General features: G+C 34.1%; 1 pseudogene; it reads left to right on the top strand.

Moving 5' to 3' along the window:
- The first annotated feature begins 8,186 nt into the window (after positions 1-8,186).
- Positions 8,187-9,071, top strand: LOC113190815 (sphingolipid delta(4)-desaturase DES1 pseudogene; annotated as a pseudogene).
- Positions 9,072-19,620: the final 10,549 nt, after the last annotated feature.

The raw sequence follows: 19,620 nt of genomic DNA, 5'->3' as shown, positions 1-19,620 counted from the left end.
CATGCCTACTGAAGGGCCATGCATGATAGGCATGTATCTAGCAACTTCCACATCTCTCAAGAGTGTCACAAAACCCTTTGCCATCTTCTCATTTAGCCAGTGGCTCTTTTTTCTGCATTCCCAAATGCTTTTGGATAATCCAATTATTCTGCTCTTGCTTCTATAAGAACTTGATTCAACTTCTAGGGAAACTATTGCCTATCAAAAAGCTCTACTGGTATAAGATTTATTTTCAAAATCTTTTGTTTATCACAATATTTCTTTATCAAATTCCATGGCCCTGGCTTTGATTATCTTCATCTTCATCACTGTATTGTTTGTATTCTCTCTGGGTAGAAACTCATGCCCATGAGAGCAAATTCTTTTCATTGTCTCCTCCTCTACATTTTCTCAAAACTAGTTTTGTTTCCCCTCTTCCTTCTCATAACAATGTAATTGTTGAAGTCCTTCTTATAGTCTATCCTTTATTTCATTTGGAGTTATGCTTTTTAGTAATCAAGAATATAAAAAAAATTATTCTTCAAGCTTACTTTCTCCTTCTTCATGGTGAATAAAGTGCATTTAACCCAAATGTAGATGATGATTGCCTTTGTCAAGAAAGGCAGATGCAGCAAACTTCCTGAAGATCAATAAACAAGTCTCTTGAGGTTCCAACTTTATTTGAATATTGTTAGGTTCACAAGTGGAACCATAGTTCTTTGTAATTTATCTGCATGACTGACTCAATGAACTGCCAGTTGTGATGGGCTCTGCTTTTGGATGGTTCCCAGAGTTTACTTTGTTCATTTCTCTGCCTATAGAACATAAAAGACCACTGGTTGCCAGTTTCTGGCATGATGGAAAGAAATGTCCACTGATGATCATGAGTATCTTGAAGGAGCTAGTAGATTTTAATCTACCCAGAGAAGATTTACCTATTCCACTCAGACAATGACTGTTTTTTTTTTTTTATAACTTTATTTTATTTATTTTTATGTGGTGTTCAGGATCAAACCCAGGGCCTTGCAAATGTGAGGCGAGTTGCTCTACTGCTGAGTCATAACCCCAGCCCCTACAATGACTGTTTTTAAGGAAATTAAATACAATGGAAAATGATGAGAGATGAGCTCTGAGATCATGTTTATTAAAACTGCTAGTAGAGCCAGGCATGGTGGGACACACCTGTAATCCCAGCAGCTTGGAAGGCTGAGGCAGGAGGATCAAGAGTTCAAAGCCATCCTCAGCAACTTAGCAAGGCTGTAAGCAACCTAGTGAAACCCTGTCTCTAAATAAAATATATAAGAGGGCTGGGGATGTGGCTCAGTGGGAAACCACCCCTGGGTTCAAGCTCTGATGCCAAAACAAAAAGTACTAGTAGGATAATGAAGCCTTGTAAGTACTAGCAGAATTGTTTGTATAAGAAAAAAAATTAAAAACAGATGCATTTAAAAAAATTTTTAAATGATAAGTACCAAATTTCCCTCTTTTCTAGGTACAAGCAACAACAGCATTTGATGAAAGTTAAATGACATAAACATAAAAGTGTTTCTTCATACTAATATTTGGAAAAATACAGCTTTATGATTGGGAAATGGTTTGTGCAATCCTGTTTCAAATTGTCTTATCTTAACATTAGGAAATTTTTATTTATCTGAAAAAGCAAAATGTTAAAGGTTAAAGCTGGAATAGTAGGGATATCCTGAGAAATAACAAAGCAATGAGTGTAACTACATGTTGTCCCACTGTGATATAAGGTGTTTTGGGAGAATAGGGACAGCACCTTGTCAAGGAAGGGTATTAATTAAATCAGAGTGTTGTAGTATGAACCCCAGCTGTCCAGCTCTTAGTTAAGAGCAACCACTGAGCAGCAATTGGGTCACTTTAGTGCTTTTGATTTGTTTTTAAAATAGCACAGCTGGATCCATGGATTGCTACCCTTTTAAGAAACACAAGAAGATTATGAACAGTGATGAGTTTGAATCACCTACCAAGAGATGCTGAATAGTTTCCTGGAAACTCTAACTCAAGCCCATTCTGTGTAATTTCACTTTCTCTCCTCTGTTATTTGAAGCCTTGCTTTAGGTGTGAAACAGAAATTTTCATAGTTATCTTCAAAACATTATTCACCCTGGCCTTGAGTCCTCTTTAGAGAATGCTGATTATTTGAGATTGATAAGGTGTTTTGACACTGTGGATCACAAGAGCCCTATTGACCTGAATGATACCTCTGTGCCTGCTATAAAGCCCAAAGGACTCTGGGAAGTGAGATGAGTAACTTCTAACCCCTCTAGGTTCTCAGCTATAAAACCTATTATACATTATCTGACCCCATAACATATTCATCACCAGAATGTCTATACCCTCTATCTGCAAGCAATTCATGTCTTAAAGATGAGTTTTAAACAAGGAATCTTGCCTCAACTATGACCAAAACTATACAAAAAAATAAAGAAGAACTGTCAAAAAGTCATTAAGGATAAGCCTAAGTAAATTTTTAAAAATGTGAAAATGTAGGACTGAATTGAAGCACTTTAATAGCGAAAGAGTGAATATTTAGAATATAACTATGGTATATTTTATGGCCCCATGACAGGATTAATAGCCCCTGAGATTTAAAGATACCTGTCAGCTACAAATACCTCCTTGATTATACCTACCTATCTATGGGTCTGACTCCTTTGATAAGAATTGAAGGACTTCACAATAGGATCCTTGGTTACTTTTCATTGAGTCTGAATAACCAAGAATTGTATCTTGATTAGATAGATAAAAATTGTAGGAGATATAGAATGAAGCAGCATTCTTCTGGAAACCAAGACTGTTAATACCAGATCACACAGGTTCTTAAGTTCTATGTAACATAATTATGTTATATTCATTTGATTCAATACTTTGGCAGAATTAGAATCTCAGGAGCTTTAAAGGAAGCTCACACTAGGGGTGAGAAGAAACAGTTCAAAAGGCTTGAAAAAGCAAGCTAGAGTGGAAAATCTGGAGTAAAAAAAAAAAAAAGTGAGCGTGTGCTTGAAAAAAAAAAAACATAGTTTTTCCAGATCTAATTATTGCCACATGATTGGGTGTGCTCAAAGAAGAGTCCACGAAAGCAAAGTGTTCATCTTAGAAGTAGACCCTTATTAAGGAGAGTGATCCAATTTCTGTGTATTGGTTTATCCCACTGTCATCATTCATCTAGTGGGATACTTTTACTGTGGTAATGGTATGTGTATGTCCAAACTGATCAAACTGTATATATAAAATATATATAGTAATTTGTATATAAATTCTACCTTGATAAAGCTGAAAAAAAAAAACTAATTTACTAGCCCAGCCCCAACAAAGAGAATCTAGGATTACTGGGTTAACTAAAGATGATCATAATAGAGGCTGTCAATGTTGAAAGCTAATGAATGAAATCAAATTTCATATTTAAAGAAACATTCTAAGTGAAAAAGAGTAGGCAAATAATTTGAACTGAATACATTAAGTTGGAATGACACTGAACTGATTTTTTACGTCATGTTCATTGATAACTTTGGTAACAACCATTAAACTACTTCTATTATTATGAAGTAGCCACCATTTTTTAAGAACCCACCATGAGTCAGGCACTGTAATAAGCATTTTGTGTGCATTATCTTGTTTAATCCTCATCCATCCCTATAAAGTAGATACTATTTTTATCCATAATTTAAGAGATGAGGAAACTAGGACACTAAGAACTTCAGCGATTGCCCAATGTCACACAATTTATAAGTGGAAGAGCCAGGATGGAAATGCAGGCAAAATCCAAGCCTTAGAAATATCAGTAACCAGAGTGACTATGCAACTCATGAGTGACCTCTCTAGCTCATTAGTTCACACATGCTTTCAACAAACCTCTACCTCTGAAGATACTATGGATATGTCTCTTTTGTTCTAAAGTTTTAAGATCCTGATACCACCACTTTATATCTTACATTCTTACTCTTAATCATGGTCTGCATTCAAGTAGGATAAAAATCCCTCTGGTACATATCAGGAAGTGCTAGTAAAAATAAATAAATGTTCAATATCAACTTAGATCAAGACCTACTAGCCTGTGTGGATGCCATACAAAAAAAGGTTCAAGGAGTTCACAATCCTGGTAAAGTGTACTATGTATATTGTATACACAAAGATCAATACAAGGAGTGTTTGAAAATAATGATAGTAAGCACAAACTGTATAAAATGCTTTTGTCTTCTATAATATTCTATCCTTGTACAAATACTACAAGATAAGTGCTTTTGTTGTTATAGATGAGGAAGCTGACACTCAGCACCAATGAGTATTAAGGTCAAAGTTGCCCAACTACTTAGCAAGAGAACCAGACTTAAAACCCAGACTATTCAACTTCAGACATTGAGCTAATAGCTAATACCTGAGTCTGTTTTAAGGCAAATATTAAATAAGTGTCATAGTAACTATTTGAGAGTAAAAGGAAGGAAGAAATCTCTTTCAACAGGCTAAAAATAATAAAATATACATTAGCTGTAAGTTTTATTATTATGTAAAGTTTAGTTATAGTTTGGAGTAAGTATACTTGCTATATTAAAATGGAAATATACAAAATAAAAACATTAGAATATGAATATTTCCATTACAAAGGTTTATTTGCTTCACAAAGTATCATCACACTTTTCCTTTAAATAACAGACTTTCCCATTGTGCTCAGAATATGATTGAATCCCTCCCCACAAAGTAAAGGAAAAAGGGAAATTAATGTACACAAGATTTCAATAATATGACTATTTTATTCAGCAAGATACAACCTCACCACATTTCATATGCAAACTCTGGAGCTTCTAACAAATACCAAACAGACAAGAAAAAAAGACAATTCAGCAATCATCATGTCAGACTCCTGCATTTTGTAGATGAGAAAATGGATGCTCAAGAGAAGTGATTTGGCCTGAATTGTAAAGTAGTTGATGGCCTCTTTGTTAGTGGTTTTCAAGACCCATGACTTTAGGTCTCCAGCTTAGGTTTCTTTCAACTATACCACCTCATAGTTTCTCTTTAATAAGGAGCAAAATATCAATCAATAAATGTTAGGTAAAACATTCCTGTATTGTTATAATGTGTGAGCACATTTTCCATGAGAATTTGAGATGAAAAATCCCATTGAACTTGGATACTCCTGTCACAATTTAAGTTTAACTCATTTCTTTCATCCACTTCCTCTCACCTTGTTAGTGTCCCCAGAATGGATTCTGTTCATATATCTAAAAGCTAAGAAAGTACTTGGTTGGCTCTGTGACAACATTCCTTTATCAGTGAAGCTTCACATGCTTCCAATGTGACATTAAAAGTACATTGTTGCTTTGCATAAGTGGTTCAGAAAAGCTTTCTCTATCAATTCACCAGGGTTGATAGATTTACTATATAAATTATTGGAGTAATACTTATCAAAGGTTAAAGGTGAAACTGTTTTCACTCCTGATTTGTTTGAAGAATAATATAAGCTGTAAATAAGTAAAGTCTGAAAGTAAGTGATAAAGTCCCAAGAAGAATTTTCATGTGGATGATCATAGATGAAGTATAAGCATTTACTCTCTGGAATTGCTGTGGATCTAATAGCCTGTAGCCTATGTGACTAGAATTTCTACCAAGTCAATACTGGTCTTCATTCTTAGGGATGTTTGACTCATACCGTTTATATTTTGGCCTGGTTCATTAAACATATAATTTATTGGTTATTAAAATGCCCTGCAGTATTTTTCCATTACAGAGAAATATAAAAAGTGATTTATGCTGCTTGTGTGTAAATTGATACATGTCATAAAGACAAGAGTTGTAATTTGTTTCCAAATAGTACTTCTTTACTATCAGAACCAGTTACAGCTTTCAAAGCCTAATCACAGAGAAAATTTGATTAAATCTGTCAGTTGTATTGGTTTGGATGTGAAAAGCTCCCTTCATAAAATCTATTGCTCTAGATGGTGTGTACTACTCTTTTAGTCTTTAGTCACAGTATGTACCTGTGCAGGTTGACATATAAAAATGGACAAATCAGGGAAAAGAAAGCTTCTTTGACCACATGAGGTTATCTATTTCATGCTTTATTTCCCCAACAGTCTTTTCTAGCAGCAAGGCAGACAAGACTAAAAACAAATGATGAATCAAAGGAAGGACAAAATGAAATGAAAATGAAGGACAAACACGGTAAGATATTTGCAAGGAATATCTCTTTGATGTTATATCTATTGATCATAAACAAAAACCCAAGCCCAGAGGTTATGGTAATGGATCATCAAACCTCATCTTGACTTATAGTGGCTGCCTGAACTATTCCTCCCCAAACACCAATGTTTGCTTTTTCTAAACAGAATACTTCTCACCATAAAATAGAGCATTCTCATTGCAGGAAATGGTCAAGTATGGATGAAAATCCTTTGCAGTACTAATGACTTTTTCAATCATATTTCTCCTTTGAATACATATAGCTTCTTTCCTTCCAGACTGTCCCTCATTTGCTTTTTGTTTCTCCCCTGCCAGAAATGCTAGAGCTACTCATACCATGATTCCAAGACAAATAAGGGGCTTGTCATTTCGAACCATAATTTCCATAAATAAGCATTTGTTGGATTTTAAGTATTTTATTATTAAATTTGCCTTGTATTTGGTGCTCTTCTACTCCAAATAATATTTTGTAAGAGAATTTTAATACCACTTAGACTACATTATCATAAATGAATGCCAGCAATGTTCTTAAGAGCTGCAAATTCTGCTGCTTCACCTTCTACAGCCATAAACTCATTCACCCTACCCATGCTAATGGGGCTGGATTAATGAAGCTTTCAAAAGTGCAACATTTGGTGAAAATTAGAGAAGTACCTGAAGGACTGGTTATTTGCAAATTTACTAGCAAACAAGGTTGTGATTTTGGCTTCTTAGTAGCATGTGTGTAATATCCTGCTGTATTACCTCTAAGAGGCACTGCATTCAACTCTTTGTCATCCACACTAATGAAGGGGAACAATAAAATAGATAATACAAATCAGCAGGTGACTTCCTAATTTCCTCATTAACCTGGGGAGTGGAAAGAAAGGGATATAGGAGCTGCCACAAGGGAGGAATGAAACTTATGTGTTTTTTTTTCTTTTCTTAAGGGTATCCATAAGAAAAAGGAAATGCAAATGCACATGATTTGTCTGAAAACTGCTTACCTTGCCTGTTACCTGCTTCTCCCAAGAACCAGTAGGCCTGCTAATCTCTTAGATATCTGGCATGCTTACAGAGCTATTTCTCCTTCTTGCTCTGCATGTTTCCTTGCTCTAATACCTATCCCAAATCAAAGTATGCCTGTTTTGTGTTGCATTTCATTTCATCACTGCCTTATGCTTTCCAAAGTGATATAACATATATGCTGTAATTCCTTCTCCCACATGCCCATAGCAGATCACATTAATCAGATATGTCACTTTTTCTTAGGAAGCCCAGCATCAGCTACAAAGCCATTCTCCATAGTCCAGGCAGTCATTAATGTTTCAATGAAACAAAAAAGTATTCAATGAAAATTACATGATTTGAATACAAAAAATACTTCCATAGTTTCACAAAGGACATCTCAATTATTATCATGAAAGCTCTTACACATTCCCAAGAAAGTCAGAAAGAAAATACAAGAATCTCACTATCACTACAGTTATATAGCATTGGAAGGATGACAAAAAAGAACTAAAACATTCTAAAGGCCTCAAGTAATTCAGATGGAAAGTAATAAAGCTGACTGATTTTAGAATTTTCTAAGTTAAGTATGTTAAAATACTTAAGTAACCACCAATTTTGTTATTAAAAAAGATCAGTCAGTTCAAACTATTATAAGAAAGTAGAAACAAAGGAAATAGACAAGATAGGACAAGTAGAAATCCATAAGATAACATAAATAAAACCAAATATCTCAGTAACCATTATAAACATAAATGGACTAAACTCTCCAACTAAAATACAAAGATTGTTCAAATGAACACTTTAAAATTTCAGTTACATGACAAGACTAGGAGCTGCCGTCAGTGCAGTCGCTTCAACAGATCCCGACAGGGAGCAAGAGTCGAGACCCAGCCCGTGAGCTGCCACTGCCACCGCCGCCGCCATGGGGAGCTGCGTGTCCCAGGGAAGACTTCTAGTGGGTCTACACTGACCAGCCCCACGCTGACCGGTACCAGGAGATCCTGGCAAAGTATCCAGAGATAAAATCCTTGATGAAACCTGATTCCAACTTGATATGGATTATAATTATGATGGTTCTCACCCAGTTGGTTGCGTGCATTTTACTTAGTAAAAGATTTGGAATGGAAATGGGTCATATTTTGGGCCTACCTCTTGGCAGCTACATTAACCACTCAATGACTCTGGCTATTCATGAGATTTCCCACAATTTTGCCTTTGGCCACCACAAGGCACTGTGGAATCACTGGTTTGGAATGTTTGCCAATCTTCCTATTGGGGTTCCATACTCGATTTCCTTTAAGAGGTATCACATGGATCATCATCGATATCTTGGAGCTGAGGGCATCGATGTGGATATTCCTACTGATTTTGAGGGCTGGTTTTTCTGTACCACTTTCAGAAACTTTCTATGGGTTATTCTTCAGCCTCTCATTTATGCTTTTCGATCTCTGCTCATCAACCCCAAACCAATTTCTCATCTGGAAATTATGAATACTGTGGCCCAGATCATTTTTGACATTATAGTTTACTACGTTTTGGGAATTAAATCTTTAGTCTACATTGTTGGCAGCATCCCTGCTTGGTCTTGGTTTGCACCCTGTTTCTGGACATTTCATGGCTGAACATTACATGTTTTTAAAGGGGCATGAAACTTACTCATATTATGGGCCTCTGAATTTACTCACCTTCAATGTGGGTTACCACAATGAACATCATGACTTCCCCAATGTTCCTGGGAAAAAAACCTCCCACTGGTGAGGAAAATAGCAGCTGAATACTACGACAACCTCCCTGAGTACAATTCCTGGGTGAGAGTACTGTATGATTTTGTGATGGATGATACAATAAGTCCCTACTCAAGAATGAAGAGGCATCCAAAAGGGAAGGAGGTACTGGAGTAAATATCACCACAGCCCAAGGAATTCCTCTCTGAAGCTTTAAAATAGCTGACAAAGTGGAATTTTTGCTGAAAACTGAAGATCAGTGATGCTTAGAAGCTATCATGACACAATTTCAAACTAGGATCTTCCTGCTGTTAAGAAACTAATCTAGGGCTGGAGATGTATCTCAATGATGGAGCACTTGCCTTCAGCATGCCTGAGGCCCTGGGTTCAGTCCCTACCATCAGGAGACAAAAGCAGCAGCAGCAGCAGCAGCAGCAGCAGCAGCAGCAGCAGCTGCTGCTACTCAGTCTTCAATAGACAGCCTTTTTACCCTTCATGCTCAGCTTTACTCACTCACTGTATTGTATAGTACGTGGAGGGTCTTCACCCATTTGTCATTTTGTAAACATATCATAAAGAGTATTTCTAGTATGTCATTTTCACTATAAAGTTTTACTTTATTAAAACAGCTAATGAACTGAGCAAATAATCACAAAAAAATTCAGTTACATACTTATTCTCATATAGGAAATGGTTAAAGTTAAAAGATAAAAACATTATATTGTGCAATAGTAATTAAGGAAAGTGGCTATAGATAGACTCATACAAGACAAAATAGACTTTAATTAAAAAACTGAACTACATATAAAGAGGGTTATTACATAATAATAAAGGCTGAATGAGTCCAAAAGATAAAAACAAAATTTAATTTTCTATTAATCTAGAAGAATAACTCCCAAAACATAGAATGATGATGAATTATAGAAGAGTTGGATAATATATCATCATCTTGAGAGATTTTGACAAAATTCTTTTAGTAATTGACATTATAAATAGATGATATAAGAGATTTGAACCATGCAATTAGCAAGCTTGATCTTATGGAATTAAATAAGATATATTATATTTAGCAAATGTAGAATAAACTTTCTTTACAAGAATAAAAAACACATTTAAGAAAAGTGAACACAAGCTAAGCTACAAGGATGGCTTCAACAAATTTGAAAGGATTGCTATTTTATAAACCAGATTCTTTGATATAATTAAGTCCAAAATCACATATTTTTATATATAAAAAACACATCTACTGAAAACTAACAACATTTCAAACAAAATTTCAAAAACCTTATATGTCAAAGAAGACTTTATAACAGAAATGAGTAAATACTTAAAACTGAATGATTATGAAAATTTATGCCTTCAAATACATGGGATTCACCTACAGTTGTGTTTGGAAGAAATTTTACAGTTTGAAATTGGTAAATTACAAAAAAAAAAGAAAAGATTGAAATCAGTGATTAAACCATTCTTACCAAGAACATAATGAGACAGCTAACTAAATTTTAAAAAAAGAATTAGAAAAGGAATATAGGGACTGCAGTTGTATCTCAGAGGTAGAGGACTAGCCTAGCATGTGTGAGGCACTAGGTTCAATCCTCAGCACCACATAAAAATAAATAAACAAAATAAAGGTATAAAAGTGCAATAACATTATTTTAAAAATGAATAGTAGTATTTTATAAAGTAGAAAACATACAATAAAGGGGACCAACAAATATGTAAGTTGGTTCTTTGAAAAGACATTTTTAAATGACAAACTTCTGATAGAATTAAGGTAAAAAGGGAGAAAGGGAATAATACTGGAAACAAAAAGGGGAACATAACTATAGATGTTGATATTAAACAGATGATAAGGGGATATCATATACAACATTTGGTGATAGATTTGAAAACCTAAATTAGGCAATTTGTACAAAAATATAATTCATCAAAATCGACTCAAGAAGAAATAGAAAAATTGTGGAACCCTCAAGTCATTAAATAAATTTGATTGATAGGAAAACAAAAACTTCCAATGAAGAAAATGATGCTCAGGCTCCAGAGAAACTCAAGAAAGGGAATATTTAATAAGAAAAGAAAAACATTTCTCAAGGTTAACATCCCACTTATATTAAAATCAGACAAACAATAACTCATTGTATGACATTTTTGGTGAGTGTGTATTTTGTTTCTACCACATTTCAAAAACAAAAAGAAAACAATATTGACCCTCATGGATTAATTATGACATCAGTTATCTAATTTATGTTCTATGATAACTTTACTTGAAAATAGAAAAAAATAAAATTATAAACTTGAGAACAAGCTCCAGTTTAGTATCCTATGACAGTGAACCAAAATTATTGCCTTCTGATTTTAATGGAAAACAGTGATCAATCCATGGTCCCATTTCCCTCAAAGGCTAATTCAAACCTGTAATGCTATTTTGAACAAGCTCATTTCCCCTCTCTTATCTCCTGCCTTCATTTCCTTTTTCAGAGATAATATAGATTTCATTGAGTCTGTTATTGTTATTCCCTCCCCATTTCTTAGAATTTATCTACATCTACAACTAGTCTCAGCCTCTCTTTCTTTCACTACAGAGAAAGCAACTAAAATAATTGCTTCACCTGTCCCGTTTCCTATCTCCTTCATCATTTTATTCCATCAATTATTCTCATTTTGTTCTATATCTTCAACTTTCTCTGTTTGTTGTTCTTCCCTTGGCTGATTTCAAAAGCATTAGCATCCATCCACTCTTAGATAATTCAAAACTTGAGGGAAGTTCTTGCCCCCTCTCTCTCCCTTACTCCCCTCACCTCAAAATCTATGCAATAACCAAGTCTTCTTGCCAATTATATTTCCTGAAATATAATTTCTCACATTTTCAAAAATGATGTCTTTATTTTGACATGTTATTTTATGATCATAGATATCATCAGGCTTTGATTTACTATGAAGTTATTAAAATTACAGGATAATATCCTTTTCGTTCTTCTGCCATTATCAGAAGTGGAGGCCTTTACCTCTGAAGAGATACAGAGATCATGGCCTAGAAGAAGAGCAGGCTACATTGGAGTCCTTCTGTGTTCATATGCCTGCAATCAATATGCTTACTATAATTATGACTTTAGGGAAACCAAACCCTCTAAATCTTACTTTCGTCAGCTGTAAAATGGAAGATGATAATGTTTGTCCATAAGTATTATTGGAGTGATTGAGATTATGTATATAGAACAGTTAATGTTATATCTTGCACATTTGAGCATTCAGTAAATGTAAATTCTCTTTCTCCTTATAGCTTATTTGCCTTTATCCCCTCTGTTACACAGCTCTGTGACTTTAAGACAAATCTGATCATGACATTTCCCTAAAAAAAACTTTTGGCAGTTTCAACTTGTCCACAAATCCAAACTCTATTAACTTGGGACATAAAATTCTTTATCAGTTGACTCTCCTCCCTCATTTTCACTCCTACCTCAAATCCATGAGCTCCTTGCATACAAAAAAAGGAAATTGTCTTTAAATCTATATTTAAATTCCTAAACCTTAACAACAGAATTATTGTCTAAATAAGTACTGTTAAAATGTGGAATAAATGTTTATTCAAATACTTGTTTAACTTTTGAATTGAATTCACTTCACAATTAAAAACAGTTAATATTTGAAAATCTCTTGAGTGGATTTTGATAAAAGGAATAAGCTGCTACTAAGTTAAGAAAAAAATACATTTCTATTTTGACATGTTTGTTATTTTGTGATCATAGACATCATCAGGTTTTGATTTACTCTGAAGTTCTTTAAACTGACAGGATAATATCATGTCTTAGAAAAATCATACATAAGTTAATCATGAAGGATGGATCAAAGGGAAATCAATGACATGTAATGCAAGAATCAAACAAAAAAGAAACATGGAAAACATCTCAAATAGCTTAATTTTATGTGATAATCATGGTAGTATCACTTTGTATTTAATAAGGAATTTTCTTCCTAAGATCTTGAAATGCTTTGAATATATTACCTTGATTTTACTCACAAAGTCCCTGGGAGATAAAGAGAAATTGTAACTTATGTAAATAAAATTTGCTTTGGGTCCTTTACATTTTTTTTTTGTTTCTGTATGTCAAATATTTCCCTTTTTAGTATACTCAGACTACTAAGCGCTATTCATGAAAACCATACAACCAGGCTTGTGGTTAACACTACGTATTCATGGTAACCATTAATCAGTTTCTCATCACTGTGACCAAATAACTGACTTAAAGTATTTAAAGGAGGAAAAAATCATTTTGGCTCACAATTTTGGAGGTTTCTGTCCATGGTCTACCAGCTCCATAGCTTTGCCCTGAAGGATGCTGGAACAACATGGTAGAAGGGTGTGGCAGAAGAAAGCTGCTTAGCTTATGTCAGAGACAGAGAAAGACAGAGAAAGAGGCCAAGAACAAGAAATACCACCCAGGACACACCCAAAAAGACCCATTTCCTTCAGCCAGTTTGCACCTCCTACAGTTTCCAATGCCTCCCAGTAATCTGTTCAGCTATCAGTGGAGTAATCCCCTGATAATGTCTAGGTTCAGTTTTTGCATAAATATACTATAAGTGGTGCTGTGTACATAATACTGTGTCCTTTTATTAAGTGTTAAATGAATGATCATTTCTTTGATTATTTACTTTAGATTCATTATTTTATTAAAGTTTATAAAATGATAATATTCTAATTATATCAATAATCTGACCTGTTCTTTAAATATATATGTATATATATATATATATATATATAAATATATATATATACTTACATGTATATGTTTTTATACTTATATATGGGTACCTGTATGCATATGTACATGTGTACATGCATGTATGTGTGCACCTGTGTGCACATATATGTACTACATGTGTATGTATGTGTGTACACATACATATATGTGTTCACATATTTATATGTATGTATATTTATGTATATGTATACACATATATGTATATAAAATATATATATATGTATATAGGAGGTGGGATCAGACTGTAGGAAGTAAGTCACTCTGGATGTGCCCTGAAAAGGTATTATTTCTTTTTTTTTTTTTTTTAAAGAGAGAGAGAGAGAGAGAATTTTTTAATATTTTTTTTTTTAGTTCTCGGCGGACACAACATCTTTGTTGGTATGTGGTGCTGAGGATCGAACCCGGGCCGCACGCATGCTAGGCGAGCGCGCTACCGCTTGAGCCACATCCCCAGCCAGGATATTATTTCTTGTCCTTGCCATTCCGCTCTTTTTCTTTCTCTCTTTCCCTCTCTCTGTCTCTCATTCTCTGTTTCTGTCATGAGCTGAGCAGCTTTCCTCTGTCACACACTTCCAACATGATGTTCTGCCTCCCTTCAGCAAGTTATGCCTCCCTTCAGCCATTCCTCTCCTCAGAAAATACCAAAGGATTTAAAATCAGCTTACTATAATGACACAGCCATATCATTGTTTAATGCAGCTCAACTCACAATAGCTAAACTATGGAACCAACCTCAGTACCCTTCAACAGGTGAATAAATAAAGAAAATGTAGTATATATGCACAATGTAATATTACTCAGCCATAAAGAAGAATGACTTTATGGCATTTGCTGGTAAATGGATGGAACTAGAGACTATCATGCTAAATGAAATAAGCCAGTCCCAAAAAGTCAAAAGTAGAATGTTTTATCTAATATGCAAAGCCAATAAAATTAAGAGGGGGGAAGATTTTTAAAAAAAGGAATAGAAGAATAAAAACAGTCTTTCACTTTGACGCTTTCTGGGTTATATGCACATTAATCAAACCAAGACCACTATTTTTTTTTCTTGAGGAGTTGGCATGAGGAACATGCTAAAAAGGAAACTACTGAATGTAATATTTCAATTTCTATGTGAAAAATAAATGTTTACATATACATCAGCAGTTATTGAGAACCAAAGTTCTTAAATGGCCCTATAGGTTTGATTAAGGCCTGGTTATTTTTTTATTGATATTTAATAAAATCTTTCTCATGTATTTGACCTCTGACACTAGTAAGATTCTCTTGGCAGTCATCAGAACATAATTCCTTTTATACATTGGTAAATGGTATAATATTTATTGTTTGATAGAAACAGAAAAAGTAGTTGATAGAAATTATATCATATGAAATTTATAAATGCAACTTTATTACAGTTCATATATTTAAATTTCTTTTATTTGAGAATGTTAAGCAAGTAAAAAAAGACTATGTCAAATCTCTTGCAACACTTAAGTTTTCGGTCTACTTTGATGATGACTTCTAACTCTTGTATCCCAATTAATTGATATGAGTAAATGATTACTCGATCATGGTTCTATCAAAATTTTCTGTGGGAACCTTATTTTTCTTATTTTTGTAGTCAGATTAATAATGGAACCCATTCCATGTAGCAAAATAAGTCCCATAGATACTGTTACTTAGAAAGCACCCATCTTTAAGTTGACTTTACAAAAGTTCAAAACTTGAAATAATATCTTGTATTTGTGTAGTATTAGCACTTCCCCAAAATCAATTTTTCATCTATTACCTTATTTAGCCTGCACATTTCCTGTAGACGTATTAAATCTAGAAAAAAAAAAAGTTTATAGTATAAGACCAAAAGCAGGAGTGTAAATAATTTGCATTATATAATCCAACTTAATTATCTGTTCTAATTTGCAAGATACTATCAACCATCTCTCATTCATTCTTAGCATCAACTCCTCCAGGAAGTCTTCCCTAAAGGTTAATGATGCTTTCATCTATGTTTATTTGAACTTTATGCATACTTCTGATATTATACATACAAGCTTTTGCCTAAATCACCTATACACTTGTTAAACTGTGATTCTCATGGGGATAGGTACTAAGTGTTGTACATTTCAGCATATTGAATGCCTAACATAGTATCTGGTGCACAATACATTCTCAATTCGTAACTCTTGAATTATTGACATGAAATAACACAACTTTTTGTCTACAATAATAAAGATGGTAAGGCAAGTTAGCTGTGATGATGGTAGTGATGGTAGTGGTGATTGTCTTAAAAAAAGAGATCAGAATAAACATTCTTAGTCAAAAAATAATAGTAAGAAAATTGAAAATTAAAAAGTTGAGTCCCAAGTATGTGTGGAAAAGATAGTAAACTGAATGTAAAAATCTAATTTTAATCCACAAAAAAAAAAAACACCCACTTAAAATGGAGGGAAAACATTATTAAAGACATCACTCCAAAAAGACTGGAAAGTATAGTAGAATAGAGAAAGCAATGTAATTTTTTAAAGGAGAAACCATATAGATTAGTGTTAGCTGGCTTAATTAATTGACTTGGAAAGAGACCTCAACCAATTTTGGATAAAGTAGAAGAAATAACCCTTTTTAAAATCCAGTGTCCTGCTCTAAGTCTCAGAAATTAAAACAACCAGGTACCACTGGAATTGAGAGAGTTCTTGGAAAGAAAGATAAGTTTAGGAGGCTAGGGAAAAACTCAGTTTCATGTACAGTGATCCTCTGCCTTATCTCAGATCTAGGTAACTGTCCTTTATCAACCTTCATAAAAATTTGGAGGTTACTCTCCTGTCATGGGGAAAAATACAGGGTCACTGGACTGGATGATGCTAAGTGGAGTACATCTGGACATGAAACAAGAGGATTAAATAACCATATGCATAATAAATTGAATGCTTCTTTCACTAAGTGTGTAGAACACTGGGAGCCCAGTCTTCTATTCTCTAGGAAAGAGATGGGAGTTCTCTCTGGAGAAACTGATGAGTCACCGAAGAACCTGAATATACAGGCAACAAAGACTTAACAAAAAACAGTCCACTCACATAAAAAAAAAAAAATTAAAATAAAACAAGCTACATTCACAAGTCGAGTGAATCAGCACTTTTACACATGACCAGACCATGCAAAAAAATATCATTCAATGTTTCTTCTGAAAGCATGATAAAGAAGACTTTATTTAGGACCATAAGCATAAATATAGGAACTACCGTGATGAGATATTGCAGTGAGGGAGATAGATTAGTCTCAACTCTGAACACAGCATAAGAATGTGGGAATTTGGGCTGGGGATGTGGCTCAAGCGGTAGCGCGCTCGCCTGGCATGTGTGGGGCGCTGGGTTCGATCCTCAGCACCACATAAAAATAAAATAAAGATGTTGTGTCCACCGAAAAACTGAAAAATAAATATTAAAAAATTTTCCCTCTCTCTCTCTCTTAAAAAAAAAGAATGTGGGAATTTAAGACATGGAGCATACTGGGAAGAAGTTAGATAATGGTGGGTTGTGAATGCTGGGACTCTGGCTCCTTCTTCTCTCTATGCTTCCTGGCCACTATAAGGTAAACAGCTTCCTCCACAATGTGTTTCTACCATGATATACTGAGTTATCAGAGGCCCCAAATCAACAACCCAATTTACCATGGACTGAAACTTCTGAAACCATTAGCCAAAATAAACCTTTCATCCTTATCATTGTTAATCTCAGGTACACACACACACACACACACATACTCTATGTGTCACAGTGTCAGAAATCTGACTAACAACATGCTTAAAACCCTAACATAGTTCAAAATCTGTTGATAATTTTTAAAAAATTGTGTCATTAAATATCATCTTATTTGTATTTTAAAACATCTCTGTGATGTTTAGGCATAAAAATGCAGAAAGGAGGAGTTTTCATATTATATTTAAGTGTTTTTTGGAACTAATTTTAAACTTAAAAGTTGCAAGAATAATAGTCCAAAAAATACCTTTGTATCCTTTATATGGATTCAGCTATTAGCATTTTACCCCACCTGCATTATTGTTTACTCTTTCTCTCCCACATACATCTACCTCTATATACATTTGTAACACACACATATACATAACACATTTTTCTGTATCATTTGAGAGTAATTTGCATAAAGCTCTTTACCTTTAAATACTTCAATGATTATTTCCTCTAAATAATGTTCTTAGATTACCACGGTATAATTGATGAATTCAAAAGAAACCGAAAGAATAATTCTAAGAAATATTTATTAAAATATAATAACAATTGATAAATCCAGGAAATTTAACATTGAGACAATATCTTTCCCTAATCTATCAATGATATTACAACTCCTTAGTTGACCTATATATATCACTGTATCAATTTGTGTTGTTTTAACAATGAGCATAGATTTCTTTTATAATTTCAAAACCATGCTAATTGTTTTAATTATATGAGGAGCTAGGATAAACAAGATGCCTCTCAAGATTTAACTTCTTGGGCCCTATGTTATATACCTTGAAGTAATTACTTTACACATTCACTATATGTTTTAGTCAGCTTTTTTTTGCCCTGTCACTAAAAGACCTGACCAGAACAATTGTAGAGGAGGAAAGGTTTATTTTAGGGCTCACGTTTCAGAGGTCTTAGTCCATAGAAGGCCAGCTCCATTCCTCAGGACTCAAGATGAGGCAGAACATCATGGCAGAAGAGTGTGGTAGAGGAAAATGGCTCAATGATGATCAGGAAGCAGAGAAAGAGATTCCACTCTCCAGATACGAAACATATATCATACCCACACCCCCCAGTGAATCACTTCCTCCAACCACAGCCCACCTGCCTCCAGTTCCCACTCAATTAATCCCATCAGGGATCAATCCACTGATTGTGTTAAGGTGATAATCCAATCATTTATCCTTCAAATCTTCTTGCATTGTCTCACATGTGAGCTTTTGGGGGATACCTCACATCCAAAACATAACACTATACATAAGTGGGTCTGATAGAAAACTTCTTCCTCTTTTTAGATAGCTACTAGTTCCTCTGGCTCTCTCACATTCCTGACTGAATACCAGGTTGATAACTGGTACTGAATCCTGAGAAAGCATCAAATTTAAAAGGCCTTGGGGTTTCTCTGCAATCTCCCAAAGAGAATCTTCACCTTACACCAGGAAAATGCTTGAATAGTTTTGATTTTTTTAACTAATTCTAAGGAGGTAGTTCTGTTGTCTTGACATATTAATTGTGTTGTGAGAAAGAAAGCATAAGCACTTAATAGACTCTATTCTTTGAAGTCTTCCCTTTGAGTCTTTGTTCATGAATTTCCCCCCATTCTTCTTTCATTTCTATGGTGCTCAGGTGCCAGCACGACCACCACATTCAAGTGAATCACAGTGTCCTTAGGATAATCAATGGACAGCAAGAGCAGACAATTAACAGAGCTTAGGAGATGCAATTTTTCTTCAAAAATAACTTTTTAAAAAGTTTTATAAGTATGCATAATCATTGTGTGATTTTAACAAAAGTTTTTATTTTAAAAATTTTCAGATTGAAAAGAATTGTTATGTTTTCTTGTATAATAGATAAAAATTATTGAGTGCGACATTTAAAGATGAATTGAATTTATTTTGGGTACATAGGGCAGGATTTAAAACTCCCACCACATAGGCACTTTATGGAGCAAAATAGTTTTGGAAATTTATTCATAGAGTTGTTAAGAATGTGTTTATTGAACCATTTGAGAATAATCAGTAAAATCACTAGCCATTTTTACAAAATCTTACATCAGAAAAGTGAAAACTACAGTCCCAAAAAGTCATTATTATCACAATTTAAAACCTCAAATGTATAGCATATATTCACTATTTTCATTAGGAAAATTATCCTATTATCAATATAGCATATAATACATATTAAGGCCATTAGGCAAGTTTTATAACATTATATTGATAGAAAAATAAATTTAAATTTAACCAC

The sequence above is a fragment of the Urocitellus parryii genome, chromosome X (assembly GCF_045843805.1).
Source record: "Urocitellus parryii isolate mUroPar1 chromosome X, mUroPar1.hap1, whole genome shotgun sequence".
Classification (NCBI taxonomy): Eukaryota; Metazoa; Chordata; class Mammalia; order Rodentia; family Sciuridae; genus Urocitellus; species Urocitellus parryii.
Note: the sequence above shows the minus strand (reverse complement) of the source record. Positions and strands in the feature narration are given on the sequence as shown.